The following is a 14,320-nucleotide window of genomic DNA, read 5'->3' as shown; positions in this document are numbered from 1 at the left end:
GGGGTATAAATAATAAAACTATTATTATTATTATTATTATTATTAGTAGTAGTAGTAGTAGTAGTATTAACCTATAGCCAGTGGTAGCCTTGCCCTGCAATCCTATGGGAGCACACCCTAGGGGTTACGGCAGGTATGGGGAACCTGTTTATTGAAGAATAAGTTGACACACAAAGGCATGGAGAGGGGGGGGAGAAACCACAAAAAAAATGAAGGATTAAGGTTCAGTGCCAAACCTTCACAACTGGAAACAATGTTTTACTTTATAATTTCCCATTACTGCGGTTTTAATGGAAATTCTATTTGCTTTTTACTGCGATTCTTTTTGTAAGCTGCCTTGAGACTATTTGGACTATAAATAATTACACAAATAAACATGCACACAAAGAAACAAGGAAAATACTCTGAGGATATAAAAACGTACCGAAAGTTTGTAAACCACTCTGCCATATCACCCTGACGCTCAGCATTTGAGATAGTCCAATATCTCACTGCAAGAAGTATTTCCAAAATGGTCAAAGGCCTGGAAACGATGCCTTATGAAGAACGGCTAAGGGAGCTGGGCATGTTTAGCCTGGAGAAGAGGAGGTTAAGGGGTGATATGATAGCCATGTTCAAATATATAAAAGGATGTCACATAGAGGAGGGAGAAAGGTTGTTTTCTGCTGCTCCAGAGAAGCGGACACGGAGCAATGGTTCCAAACTACAAGAAAAAAGATTCCACCTAAACATTAGGAAGAACTTCCTGACAGTAAGAGCTGTTCGACAGTGGAATTTGCTGCCAAGGAGTGTGGTGGAGTCTCCTTCTTTGGAGGTCTTTAAGCAGAGGCTTGACAACCATATGTCAGGAGTGCTCTGATGGTGTTTCCTGCTTGGCAGGGGGTTGGACTCGATGGCCCTTGTGGTCTCTTCCAACTCTATGATTCTATGATTCTATGATTCTATGATTCTATGATTCTATGATTTGCTAGCTCCGGTTAACATGCATATCAATGAACATTTCATCACCCACCATCAGGGCTGGATTTAGATTTGATGAGGCCCTAAGCTACTGAAGGTAATGGGGCCCTTTATATGTCCAGCTGTCCTTTGTCAACAACAAATTGTCATTGTTTTTTGTGTTGAATATATGCTATAAGGTACTTTATGGACCTAAGTAAAGGTAAAAGACCCCTGACAGTTAAGTCCAGTCGTGAACGACTCTGGGGTTGCGGCGCTCATCTTGCTTTACTGGCCAAGGGAGCCGACGTTTGTCCGCAGACAGTTTTTCCGGGTCATGGGGCCTGCATGACTAAGCAGCGCACGGAAACACCATTTACCTTCCCGCCAGAGCAGTACCGATTTATCTACTTGCACTTTGACATGCTTTCAAACTGCTAGGTTGGCAGGAGCAGGGACCGAGCAACGGGAGCTCACCCCGTTGTGGGGATTCGAACCGCTGACCTTCCAATTGCCAAGCTCTAGGCTACGTGGTTTAGACCACAGCGCCATCCGCACCCCACATTTATGGACCTACACAACACAAAGCACTGTTGCTGTATGTAGGTTTTATTTTATTTGTTTTTTATCTTATATTTTGGAAATGTACATCCAGTTGTTTTTTTTCCTTTAAGTTTTTTTGGGGGCCCCTAAGAAAGTGGTGCCCTAAGCTATAGCTTTTTTAGCATATACGTAAATCTGGCACTGCCCGCGATGTAGGTGGTGCACCATATGCACACAACCCTCTATAAACCAGTTGTTGGGAATCACAGGTGTGGTGCTCAGGTTCCTACAGGCATCTTCTTGGCCCCTGTGAGAACAGAGTGCTGGACTAAGATGGCAGGCCCTTCTCATTTTCTTATGACAATGGCCATTCTGGTCACAACCTGGGGAACAGAAAGCTCAGACCCCCACTCTTCCCAGCCACTGGCAACACCAACGTCTGAAGGAAGATGACAGCTGCAGACAGTCTAGGGATGCGGTGTTGGAGAAACCACCTTGCAATGCATTTTTGCCGAGAGTTGCAGTCTCTGGCATGGGCCCAGAGCCAGTATTACAGGAGACATGATGAAGTGTGAAAAGCACTGGCAGGCATTTTAAGACAAATAAAAGATGGGAGGCAAGGGGAAATCAGGGCCCTGGGAGATTAAAAATCAGCAAGGTTTATAGGAAGGGAGGGAAAGCAATAGGAAGCAAAGCAATCCCTCAGGGTGACATTTTTTGCAAAGGCAGCAGATTAGAAACAGTTTTGGGCCCTACAGAGGGAGGTTATTTTTCCAGCTGTGCCTCCTAGCTAGAGCCCCAAGATTAGTGACCAAAGCAGGGGTGGGGAAAGTAAGTGGGTAATAAGGGCAGAATTTACAACCCTGAAGAAAGAAAAGATATAAAAAAGATAGAGAAGGATGTGAGAGAGACAGAGAAATGAGAACAAGTGGTGACATTTAAATCATAATATCAGAATACAGAGAAATCTGTCCCATACCAAGTTAGATCAATGGTCCATTTGGATCAGTATTGTCTACACTGAAGGGATTCTTAGTCCTACCTGGAGATGCCAGGGACTGAACCTGGAACCTTTGCATGTATAGCAGCATTAGGGTTGAGCGACAAGCCTGCCTCCTAATGCAATGTATATGGGAGCACAGAGAAATGAAAACACAAAGTGGACAACTTCTTTTGCATACATTTGAAATTTCGAATTTCAAACAGGATTCATTTTGAGCACTGCAGTTTGTGAAGGAGTGTTTAAGGCACACACATTCCTAGGACAGCAGCATCCAGTCGATTCATCAGTTAGCAAAGGGAAACTTGTGGGCCACCAGATATTGTTGGACTGCAACTCCCATCATTCTTGACCATTGGCCACGGGGCTGGGCCTGATGGGAGTTGGAGTGCAACAACATCTGGCCAAAGGTTCTCCAAGGTGACCTTGATTTAAAACTTATTAGACTGTTCAAAAAGGTGCCCACAATCAAAGAGCAACTTTTTAGAGTGACTATTTTTCAGTCAAGATCAATTAACTCAAGGGAGATGTGTTAACTTTCACAATGTTTGAAGTCATTTGCAAAGCCTTGAGCAACTTAGGTCCAGGGATCCTCAGGGGCCACCTGACCCTTGTGTCCCAGCCCAGTCACTGAGATCATTAGCAGGAGCATCACTCATCATTTCCTGGGTTAGAGAGGCTCATTTGACAACAACAAGAAACCAAATCTTTCATGTCATTAGCCTAGCATTTGAATAATCTGTCAACAAAGATTCAGCAGGTGCCTTCTATTCCAATTTTTAATCATTTTTTTAAATAGCTAACTGTCCTAAAAAACTGAATTCTTGTTGATGAATTCTAAGGCCATGCATATAATTTTAATCTCGCGAAGTGCCCTGAGATCTGTGGGTGAAGGACAATATACAAATTTAATAAATACATAAAATAAAATATCCCTGACTATCAAATTACAGATTCTGGTTGACCACAGAGACTGTGATAAGCAGGCCCATCGTCAACATGTATCATCTTCAGGGAAGCGCCCCACCGCTGATGTCTGCTGTAGACCCCCTCAAATAATTCCCCTACCCAGCTCAAGGCTGCCTTTTTTATTTTCCCCAATGCAAAGGCCATTGTGGGAAGCTAAAGTGTGGGTCACTCAGGATCACAGTGCTACTGACGCTCATCAAGGCCACTACCACCACTTCCTGGTATATGTCCTCTCCTGTCCTAACTTGGTCCAGAGCTCCTGGGAGCTGCTGGGTTGAAGCAATGGCAGAAAGGGCAGTGTTGGGTTCAGAAGAGCACAGTAACATCCAGTAGGGTTGGGCCAGGCCCACACCAGCCTGTCAGGACCCTGGACAGCTCACTGTGGCAAATGCTATCCAGAACTCACTCACTTTTTGAATAAGAACGCTGAGGCCTTAGGAGTCTAAGGAATCTGAGGAGTTGGGTAAAGTCACATCTTCTGACCAGGATGTTCCTGGAGTAGGGGATGACAAAGCCTGCTTCCCTTCTGAACCTTCCTTTAAAAGAGAGAATATGAAACCCACCAGGGCATACGTAGGAAGGGGTGAACCAATGATCCTCAACCCTGGAGAGGCAATGGACTTCATAACCAATATGGTCTAAGCCATAGGAGACCATAGAGCTCAAATCTATTTCTCTGAGTGCTGTCCTTTCGGGATTGTGAGGGGATCTTGCAACCCTGGTGTAAGTTCCTCCACATACTTAGAATTAATATCTGTGCAGACGCATCCATCTGCATCATGAAGAGAGACTTTGTGTGCATGCTGGCATGCTTGGTTTTAATTGAGCTGCAAGCCCATTGCTATGGGGGAGTGGGCAGGAGGAGATGTGGGGCATGAGAAGAATGAGCCAAGAAACAAATCTGCTGTTAAGGAAATAATCAGTTTAGGCAAAGACTGCCAAGCATGAAGCTTTGGGAAGCTTTCTCCAGAAGAGAAAGTAATTACTTATGACTCCTGGCACCGAGGTCCGTTCCTGGTTTTTCTGAGGTGGATATAGTTCCACCTCAGAAAAACCAGTAAAAAGCAAATAGAATTTTCATTAAAACCGCAGTAATGGGAAATTAGAAAGTAAAACATTGTTTCCCGTTGTGAAGGTTTGGCGCTGACCCTCCATCCTTCAATTTTTTTGCGGTTTCTCCCCCCCCCCCGCCCCATGCTTTTGTGTGTCAACTTGTTTGCCCAGTTTCCTAACCTCACTTGTGAAAATTTCACTGATCCTTCTTGTGGCAGTCAGCATGGGAGTTGTAGTCAAATAACACTACAGCCATACCTCGGGTTACGGCCGCTTCAGGTGGCATTTTTTCGGGTTATGGACCGCCGAAACCTGTAAGTACTGGAATGGGTTACTTCTGGGTTTCGGCAGTCGCGCATGCGCAGGAGCGCTAAATCGTGCTTTGCGCATGCACAGGAGCACCGAATCACAACCCGTGCATGCGCAGACGCAGGTTGCAAATGCTGTGGGTTGCGAATGTGCATCCCGCATGGATCACATTCGCAACCCGAGCGTCCACTGTACAGGTTACCCAGTCCTTTGTTACAGTGTGACAGGACATTAAGAGAAATGGACAGAAAGATGGGAGCAGGCAGACAGATGGACAGACAGGCCCCCTCCTCTTGCTATAGGGAGATCATAGTGTTTATTCCTCCAGCAGCTCTGTGCAAATATAGTGCACTCAAAAGGCCACCTAGTGGCCTTCAATGCCCAATGAAGATTTAAATCCAGGCTTCCTGAGTTCATCACTGCATCACGCTGAAGGCCTGCCTGCAAATGACACGAAGAATGAAAAGCAGCCAGCGGAGGGTGAAATCTTGAATGGAAGTCTGGCGGCGGGGGGGGGGGGGGGGACATGCTGATTAACCCTTTCTGCTCACTGACTCCAAAGGGTTTAATTTCCAGCTTAGAGTGATTGCTACCTTTTTTGCCATGCAGGGAGGAAAGGAACTTAAGGCAATTCTGATGCTTGGTTGTTTTTTTTTGTGGGGGAGGCATTATTTTGAAGGGGGCTAGGATTAAGGGTTGGGATACGGGTGGTGCTGTGGTGTAAACCACTAAGCCTTGGGCTTGCCGATCAGAAGTTTGGCGGTTTAAATCCCTGCGATGGAGTGAGCTCCTGTTGTTCGGTCCCAGCTCCTGCCCACCTAGCAGTTCGAAAGCATGTCAAAGTGCAAGTAGATAAATAGGTAATGCTGCAATGGGAAGGTAAACGGCGTTTCCGTGCGCTGCTCTGGTTTCACCAGAAGCGGCTTAGTCATGCTGGCCACATGACCCGGAAAAACTGTCTGTGGACAAACGCCAGCTCCCTCGGCCAGTAAAGCGAGATGAGCGCCGCAACCCCAGAGTCATCTGTGACTGGACTTAACTGTCAGGGGCCCTTTACCTTTGCCTTTTTAGGATTAAGGGTGAGCAGGATTGAACCTGAGTCTGATTGAGCAAAGTCCAACCCAGAGCCAGCGTGGCATTGTGGTTAGAAAATCGGGCTAGGACCCAGGAGACCAGGGTTCAAATCTTCCCTCAGCCGTGAAGCTCACTGAATGGTCATGGACAAGTCCCCTCCTCTCAGCCTAACCTACCTCATAGGGTTGTTGTGGGGATTAAATGAGGAGGGGGGAAACCATGCATTCTACCTTGAGCTTTCCCTTTGAGGAAAAGGTAGGATTTAAACGCAACAAATAAGCAAATAAATAGATAATAATAAATAAGTAAATAAAAACAGGCACTCAAGACTGAAACTGCATCTGCAGCACGTATAGTTCACCCCTGATAGAACTCTTCTGCAAAAGGTCATTGGGAAGCAGTTGAAGGGGAACTGCAATTATTGTTGATTTATTGTTGGTTTCAGTGGTTAAGCCAGAGAAGGAGGAGGGCGGGAGGGTGGAAGTTGACATTCCTTTCATCGACATGTCTAAAGAATCTTTCACGGTTACCTTTGCTTGGCATCATAATTGCTGCATTGCACAAGATACTTCACTCGCTCTCAAGTGCCGCTACTCTGAAAAGCGTATTATTACAAGGATATTCTTGTTGGCTGCAGAAAGGCAAGGATTCTTCCTCGCTCCTAGGAGAGGCTGCTCAAAGGTTAACCCTCTTCAAAATAATAAAAAAGGCCAACTTGTAGCTGTTTGCAGCCTTTCTTGGAAGAATGAAAACAGCACTAGAAAGCACGATGTGGCTGGGTTGAAGGAGAAGATCTAGGAGAGGCAGTTAGGTAACTTCTATTGTTCATCACTGGCTTTTCCAAGGTACAGGAGTGGGGTGAAGGTTTAGAAGAAATTCAATGCACGGCAGTGAAAGAGGGATTTGGGGGTGGGGAGGAAAGGCTAGCGAACAAGGCAGGATGCTGGTAGCCAAGTATTTCGTCTTTCAGCCTTGAGTTTAGGACCACAATACTCCAGAGAGATTAGGCTGAAAGTACGACTGGCCCAAGGTACAGATTTCAGTTTCTCATTTTCCCAGTCTTATGTTCCGTTCGCCAGATCTTTGCATCAGTTTGCAATTTGCTTTTTTAAAGGTCCCACAGGCATTCATCAGCATTTCAATGTGTGTTTCTTGTCAGATACATTGTTGCAAGCAATGAGAGCCTGATAGAATGCATGTTTGCAGTTTTCACTAACATATTTGGTTTTTATGCACACTTTACCCTAGGATATACCTTTCTGTCCACATTTTTTGTAACAGCTAAATCTCTTTTGCAAAATTTGGAGAACTATGAACTTTGCAGGATAGCTCCATTTGGGGTTGTGCATAATTTGGGGAAAGACAAATAGGTGGGCTTGCATTAAGAGGTGAAGCAAGCTGAATTCTACCACCAACAACCAACTCTGCAAAATAACATTCCTAATCCAAGGTCATGCAGATAGCTTTGCAGCTGAGCTAAGGAATAAAGGTAAAGGGACCCCTGACCGTTAAGTCCAGTCGTGGACAACTCTGGGGTTGTGGCGCTCATCTCGCTTTACTGGCCGAGGGAGCCAGCGTTTGTCCGCAGACAGCTTCCAGGTCATGTGGCCAGCATGACTAAGCCACTTCTGGCGAACCAGAGCAGCACACATAAATGTTGTTTACCTTCCCACCAGAGTGGTACCTATTTATCTACTTGCATGTTGACGTGCTTTCGAACTGCTAGGTTGGCAGGAGCTGGGACCGAACAATGGGAGTTCACTCCGTTGCGGGGATTCAAACTGCTGACCTTCTGATCGGCAAGCCCTAGGCTCTGTGGTTTAGGCCACAGCGCCACAGCGCCACCTGCTCTAAGGAATGGAACACACTTAACTGGGGGGTCAACCCCGTTGATCTCAGAGGGGTGTGTGTGTGTGTGTGTGTGTGTGTGTGTGTATCTCTCACACATGAATCTGTAAATCTGTCTATGCTTGGCTCCCTAGAGCTTAAATACGTGACCTTTCACACACCCTTTCAAACACATGCATTTGGAGAGGATCCCTAACATGGCAGAGAGAGAGCGTGAGAGTGGAGGACCTGAAATACACAGCAAGACTGTATCCATACAAGACATTGCATTTTACATTGAAATACTGGACAATCTGGTATTGTACGGGACAGGTGGCAACCCTGTCTTTTGTGTCTGCCCTGATTTTGAATTTAGAGGACTTGGGGAATTTAGAGACTTAAAGAAACAAGGACAGCCCAAAATAAATAAATGAAAAAAATCCTGTGAAGTTTGGAACCCAGTGGACATGCTCTTTGCTCCTCACCAAGTGATAAAGCCACCATCCTAGAGTGAGGGGAACGTGGATTGTAGCCAAATTAGAAAGCGATGGCTTGCAATAAAGGGGCCTCATCTGTTCCCAGTGTTGTTAAACCACCTACCTACCAAATTGCAAAGTGACTCTGGGAGCAAACTGCTCAGCGAGGTGAATGGGAATGTACACTCGGGGCTCTGGGGCACGTTTTGTAGCTTGGCACATTTTAACAGACTAGAACATAAGCTCTGGTACATTCCATATAATTAAAGCAAGGATCCTGCCCGGGGGGAGGTACACCTCCATCCCAATTCCCTTTTGACTGCTCCAGCAAGGCCTTGTCGCTTACTCTGAAAGAGAGCAGCAAAAAGGGAATTAGCATTATTAGCATATGTTAACTGCCGCTTTGAACTCAGCACAGTCTCTTTGAAATATCTGTGGAATGATGACGGCAAAGCATTTCATTTATTGCCGAACACCTGGAAAACAGCTCCATGCTTTTCCCTCCGAAAGGAGCAGTAAAAAACCCCTTCGCAAACTTCACAGTGGCCTCTCCCTTTTCTCACTGCAAGAGCATTCACCTTTGTTTCATGCTAGGTTCTTCCTTCCTTCCTTCCTTCCTTCCTTCCTTCCTTCCTTCCTTCCTTCCTCCCTCCCTCCCTCCCTCCCTCCCTCCCTCCTTCCTTCCTTCCTTCCTTCCTTCCTTCCTTCCTTCCTTCCTTTCTTTCTTTCTTTCTCTCTCTCTCTCTCTCTCTCTCTCTCTCTCTCTCTCTCTCTCTCTCTTTTTCTTTCTTTCTTTCTTTCTTTCTGTCTGTCTGTCTGTCTGTCTGTCTGTCTGTCTGTCTGTCTTTCTTCAGAAAGCAGAGTTGCTGGCTTTCAAATGTGAGTTGTAGGGCGGCTGATGTAGTGGGCAGACGCAAGCCCCGCGCTGATTGAAAAAGCAGTGCGGACTTTGCAGGCAGTCCGCCCACCACCTCCCCTCAGGAGAGATGCGTGGCTCAGGCACGCTGCAGGCCCCGCGGTGTGGTGCCCAGTGCCCCCCGCCTCAACTAGCTATGCCTCTGGATTAGGCAGATTCATGGAGGAGACGGCTGTTGAAGGCTACTAGCCATAAAGTCTGTGCTCTGCCTGCAAAGTTGAGGGCAGCAATGCTTCTGGTTTCTGGAAATCACTCGAGGGGAGAGTGCTCTTGCAGTGGCGTAGGAAGGGGCGTGCAGTGGGTGCGGGAGTTATTTTTTGTCACCCCCCTCAGTGTTGACACCCAGGGGTGCCCGCACCCACTGCACCCCCCTTCCTACATCACTGCCTACTATAAAGCTACAGCCATTCCCCAAACAGAGAACTATAGCTGAGAAAACCATCTCTCTGCCTGCCATCCGCTTCAGCTGGAGGCCCCAAATCCTCTGCAGTCCATAGGGATTCTGTGGCTGATGCTCAGAGCTTTGAGGACAGTCAGGTCAACATGGAAAATGTGTCAGGAGTTCAGCCTACACTCGAGTAGGACCCTGGCAGACACACATGCCCAACTGGCATGTTCCCTCCCTCCTGGTCGATCGTTCAGGAGCTTCAAAAGCTTTCTTCTGCCAGAACATCACAGCGACTGATGCCAACTGACACCGGCACACTTAGAGATCCGCAGAGTCTTCACACCTTGCGTGACAGACCTCAGCAACTCAGCATTTTGGCTAATCTACTTTATTTACATATAAACACACACAGAGCACTGCAACATGGCTCCCTCTCTCTCTCTAGCATCAGACAGCAAAGAGAAAAAGAACAAAGGACAATAGACCCACTTCACGGAACACAGTAACACAAACATCCTGTTTCCGTCACTTCCCACTCTGTGGAGTCAAAACACACACCGCCATGTGATAGACAAAAATCCCATGACTGCAATCATGGAGCAGGAATTCTAACAAAATGTTCCCTGAAAGTTTGAAGAAATGCTGGCATGGAACTACTGAGAAAAGGAGGAGAAGGTGGAGGCTTTTAACTTTTTACATTTTTTGCAGCTCATCCTACCAGACAGAAGACTTGCCTTTGAAACTCTAGCCTTACATGTAAAGATGGATCCTTCAGACTGCCACTGCCTGGATTCACTTAATGCAAGCTGCGCCTCACTGCATTGTGCTGTGAGATCTGCAATGTGCTGCAGGTCGTTTGGGAACAGGCAGTGGGTCCAATGCACCATTGAGCTATGGATTGCAATTGCACTAGTTGTGCAGTATATGATGGGAATCAAGGCAATCTGATACTCCTAAGCCTGGGCGGAACCCCAACCGGGTTAAGGGTGTGATTTAGAGAGTCTGGCGGGATAATTCCCCTAGGCAAGCTAGTCTACCACAACCTCTAGTGAGAGATCAAGCAGAAAAGAAGGCTAATGCTGAATCTCTAGCTCAGGAGGACATATTTTAGCAGCATGTGGTAACTTACGAAGAAATTGGGCAAGCATTACAGCCAATACAGCTCTGGAAATTCTTAGGAGCACAGGACGCTGCCTCATGCTGAGACACACGGTTGGTATATCAAGCTCAAAAATGCCTATTATTTATTTGTTTATTATCCACCCTTCACCCTAAGGTCCCAGGGCAGGTTACAGCATTAAGATGTCATGACTAAAGTCTTTGAGGGCAGAAACTGGAAAGTGCTAGAAGATTCTGGAAGATTCTAGAAGGTTCCTTTCTGATGCAAATATTGTTTTGACTATCTCAAGGTCACGCTGAACCAGGAGAGACAAATTCCTGCACTCAGCGAGCTGCTCTTTATCTCTCTTTTACTTTCGCTTGTACCTCATGTGTCTGAAGTTTTTTTTTCTGAAGCTTTTGTAACAAGCCTTTGCCTTTTAGTAAAAGTCTTTCTTTTGGACCTTTGACTCTGCGTGGTCTTTTTTATTTACTGCAAGACGCTGTCTGTCATAAAACACAACATAGACGACAACAATGTAGATCAGGGGTCAGAAAACTTTTTAAGCAGGGGGCCGGTCCACAGTCCCTCAGACCTTGTGGGAGGCTGGACTATATATAATTTTTTGGGGGGCGGGGGAATGAACGAATTCCTATGCCCTACAAAAAACTTAGAGATGCGTTTTACATAAAAGCACACATTCTACGCATGTAAAAACACCAGGCAGGCCCCACAAATAACCCAGAGATGCATTTAAAATAAAAGGACACATTCTACTCATGTAAAAACATGCTGATTCCCGGACCATCCACGGACAGGATTTAGATGGCGATTGGGCCAGATCTGGGCCCCGGGCCTTAGTTTGCCTACCCATGACGTAGAACAACTTGCAACCATAAACATAACAGAGGTCCTAGAAACACACACCTAAAGTGTCAAAAGCCGGTGTAAAGAGGTGCATCACAGATGCTTCATCAGCAGTATTCCAGAAGCTGTATAATGAAGGTGCCCCAAATACCTCTGTGTGCAGGGAGTTCCATAGGTTATGAGCCACTACAGAAAATGCCCAATTCCAGGCTGTCTCCCCCTTCCCAAGCTCTGAGGGTGGAGGAACTATCAAGAGGGCCCCCTCTGCCGATTTCAACCCCGAAAGGGTCTTTCAGATATTTGGGTGCCAAGCAATCCCCCCACCACAAGCCATTTGAATATATCACTCTTTTAATATGACATTATACTTTTATAGGTTAGTGAGCACATGTGCTTATCAGCTTCACTCCTTCTCTTTTCCAGCAGAAATGGCCGTAGCTTCCAGGGGGCAGAAACCAGATTTCCCCCGCTCTTCTGCAAGCTCCCTTTGCTGTCAGAAACTCTCTGGAGCTTTTTGTAAGCTCAGAGGTAATAAAGTGTTAGAAAATTACAGCTATTAGAGCCAGGGAGTTTTTGAAATCCCAGCCAGCCAGCCAGCCGATTCTTGGGGGAATAACCTCATATCTTCATGTGCAGCAAGTCTGACATGTAGCTCTCATTAACAAACCAGCGAATAGATGTCTGATTAAGGCGATATTGCCACATAAAACAGGGCACGAATCAACTCCTCTCCCTCCATCAGATTTCTTCTAAGAGGTGCTCCCCGATCAAACCTTCTTGGCTGCTGATCTCCTGTTTTTGTGTTCTTATGCAGAAAAGTAGATTCATCCAGAGGTTGCGGCAGTTCAATAATTACCTTTCAGAGAAGGAGGCGTCAGGGCGGCTACGTAGGGAAGAGTGGCATCACTCAAACCGAGGCGGCCATTTTCCCAGCAAGAATATTTGGGTTAAGTATTGGAACTGGGGGTTGGTAAAAATAGCCCCAACACACACAAGCACCCAATTTCCTTCAGCTCACATAGTTCAGAAGCAGAATTTGATGGCTGGACGTCCTGTTTCCTTTACTCAGCAATTTCTAATTGTGGTCCTCACTGCAGTTTAGTTCAGTTGGTTTCATGGTGCAGTTGCTCATGTGTTTGTGTGTTATTTACTTGACTCGTTTTTTAATGGATTCTGCTAAAGAGAAAAAAATGTTTCCAGGATGAAATCATTTGATGAAGATCATTGCCGCCGCCGCCACCACCACCAGCATTAAGGATCAACTCTTAATTCCAGGTAAATGCATTTACGGTAGGTATCTGGACCAGATGGTGTTTTTTAAAAGCCTAGGGAACTGCTGTATCGGCTAAAATGGAGATATCAAAGCACACAAGTTTTCTGGTCTATACACTGCTCATCCTTTCTCACATTTTCATTTTTATTTGGAGCAAAGCTTTAGTGGAGACTATGGAAAGTGGAGGCACATATTGGAGAATTTCTCTCAGCACTTCTGAGAGATGGGCTAGAAGGTTTTTTTATGGCTCTTTTTAGAACTACCACAGAAACACAGTGCAGAGTTTTAAAAAACCCAGCCACAGGCAAACTAATTAAAAATCGCACTAATCAAATCTCTGCCAACATGAAATAACTAAATCCCGAGGGAAATGATTCCTGCTCTTTGTTCTCTTTGCTCAATCTCACATACATTAAATTGGTTATTGGTTGCAAAGATATCTGTGTTTCTATTTATAACCCAAGCCCAACTCCCGCTATGTATATCTATTTTTAGGCCGAGAGTCTTCATGCTTGGTGTCTCTTTTGAAGGTAAATAGTATTCCTGAGGCCGGTATCAAGACAATCCTTGAAGCTACTTGAGAATTAGGATGACAGCTTGAATAAAATAAGCCCCTTTCCTCCAAAAGAAGGGGGGTCTATAAGGTGGAATAATTAGAAAAGTTCTTTTCATTTTGTCTTAAGAAAAGAAAAAAGAATCTGAACATTTAGCAGCTTTCGGATAAAGGTAGGTTTTTTTAAAAAAAAATAACTATCTGGCAGCAAAGGACTTTCTTATTTTGGTAATTCAGGTAGTGGGGACACAATAAGCTCACAAGCAGACAAAAGTAGTAGTCAGGCACACAGGAAAATGCACTAAGCAGAGCACAATAAACAAGGAACTGTCAGCAGTGTCTAACACTGATGGAAATTAAATTAGCATGAAGTATTTCGGGTTCTCCAAGATGGTGCCCTCCAGATGTTTTCAGCTACAGTTCCTACTATCCTTGAACATTGGCTGTGCTGGCTAGGGCTGATGGGAGCTGGGAGTCTGAAACATCTGGATGGCACTGGTTTGGGAAGGCTGGCATATCTGCAGACTTCTTATTCTTAAGCTCTCTCACACACTGCTGCTGAGGAATAGAAGAGCTTTAATCAGGAACACAGCTTTTCCTGATAGCCAATTGGTCCATCGATAAGCCAAGTGACAGCAGTTTTCTCAATACTGTTGGATATGCTTGTATGAATTGCTTTTCCTTCATCTGAGTTGTCCCCTAAGCCTAAGGAGAGGCAGCAGCAGTGAACAAGATGATGTCACAGTACGATGTGCACAGCCAATCAAATGTGACTTACGTAATGAAGTTGCCTGGGGACTAAGGAGAAGGACCAATTCAGTGCCTCTCCTCTGATAAAATGTCATGGGTTCCTTAGGCACAGATTTGCTGCTTCCCTGCACTGGCGGAGGATGAGCGGGGCAGAGGGAGCACACCGCCCCGGTCAGCATGATCCCAGTGGGGTGCCATCGCAGCTGCCCCCCCCCCCCCGCACTGGGCTCCACGCCCCTGCGGGCGGTGTGCCATACCCCCTGGACGCACGCCAGCCATGCCCT

The 14,320-nt window shown here is 45.9% G+C and overlaps 2 long non-coding RNA genes across 2 annotated transcripts in view; both read right to left on the bottom strand.

Moving 5' to 3' along the window:
- The window catches only part of LOC309341331, a 509,554-nt gene that overhangs the window by 314,352 nt on the left and 180,882 nt on the right, over positions 1 to 14,320 (bottom strand). The gene's annotated exons all lie outside the window — the stretch shown is intronic.
- LOC309340860 lies at positions 12,141 to 13,984 on the bottom strand. The gene is made up of 2 exons (XR_014156130.1): positions 13,836 to 13,984; positions 12,141 to 12,633 (listed from the first exon to the last, which is right to left on the bottom strand). It is a non-coding gene; the product is annotated as an uncharacterized lncRNA (long non-coding RNA).

The sequence above is a fragment of the Podarcis erhardii genome, assembly GCF_964252035.2.
Source record: "Podarcis erhardii genome assembly, chromosome: 4".
NCBI classification, from domain to species: domain Eukaryota; kingdom Metazoa; phylum Chordata; class Lepidosauria; order Squamata; family Lacertidae; genus Podarcis; species Podarcis erhardii.
This window is presented reverse-complemented; position numbering and strand designations above follow the sequence as displayed.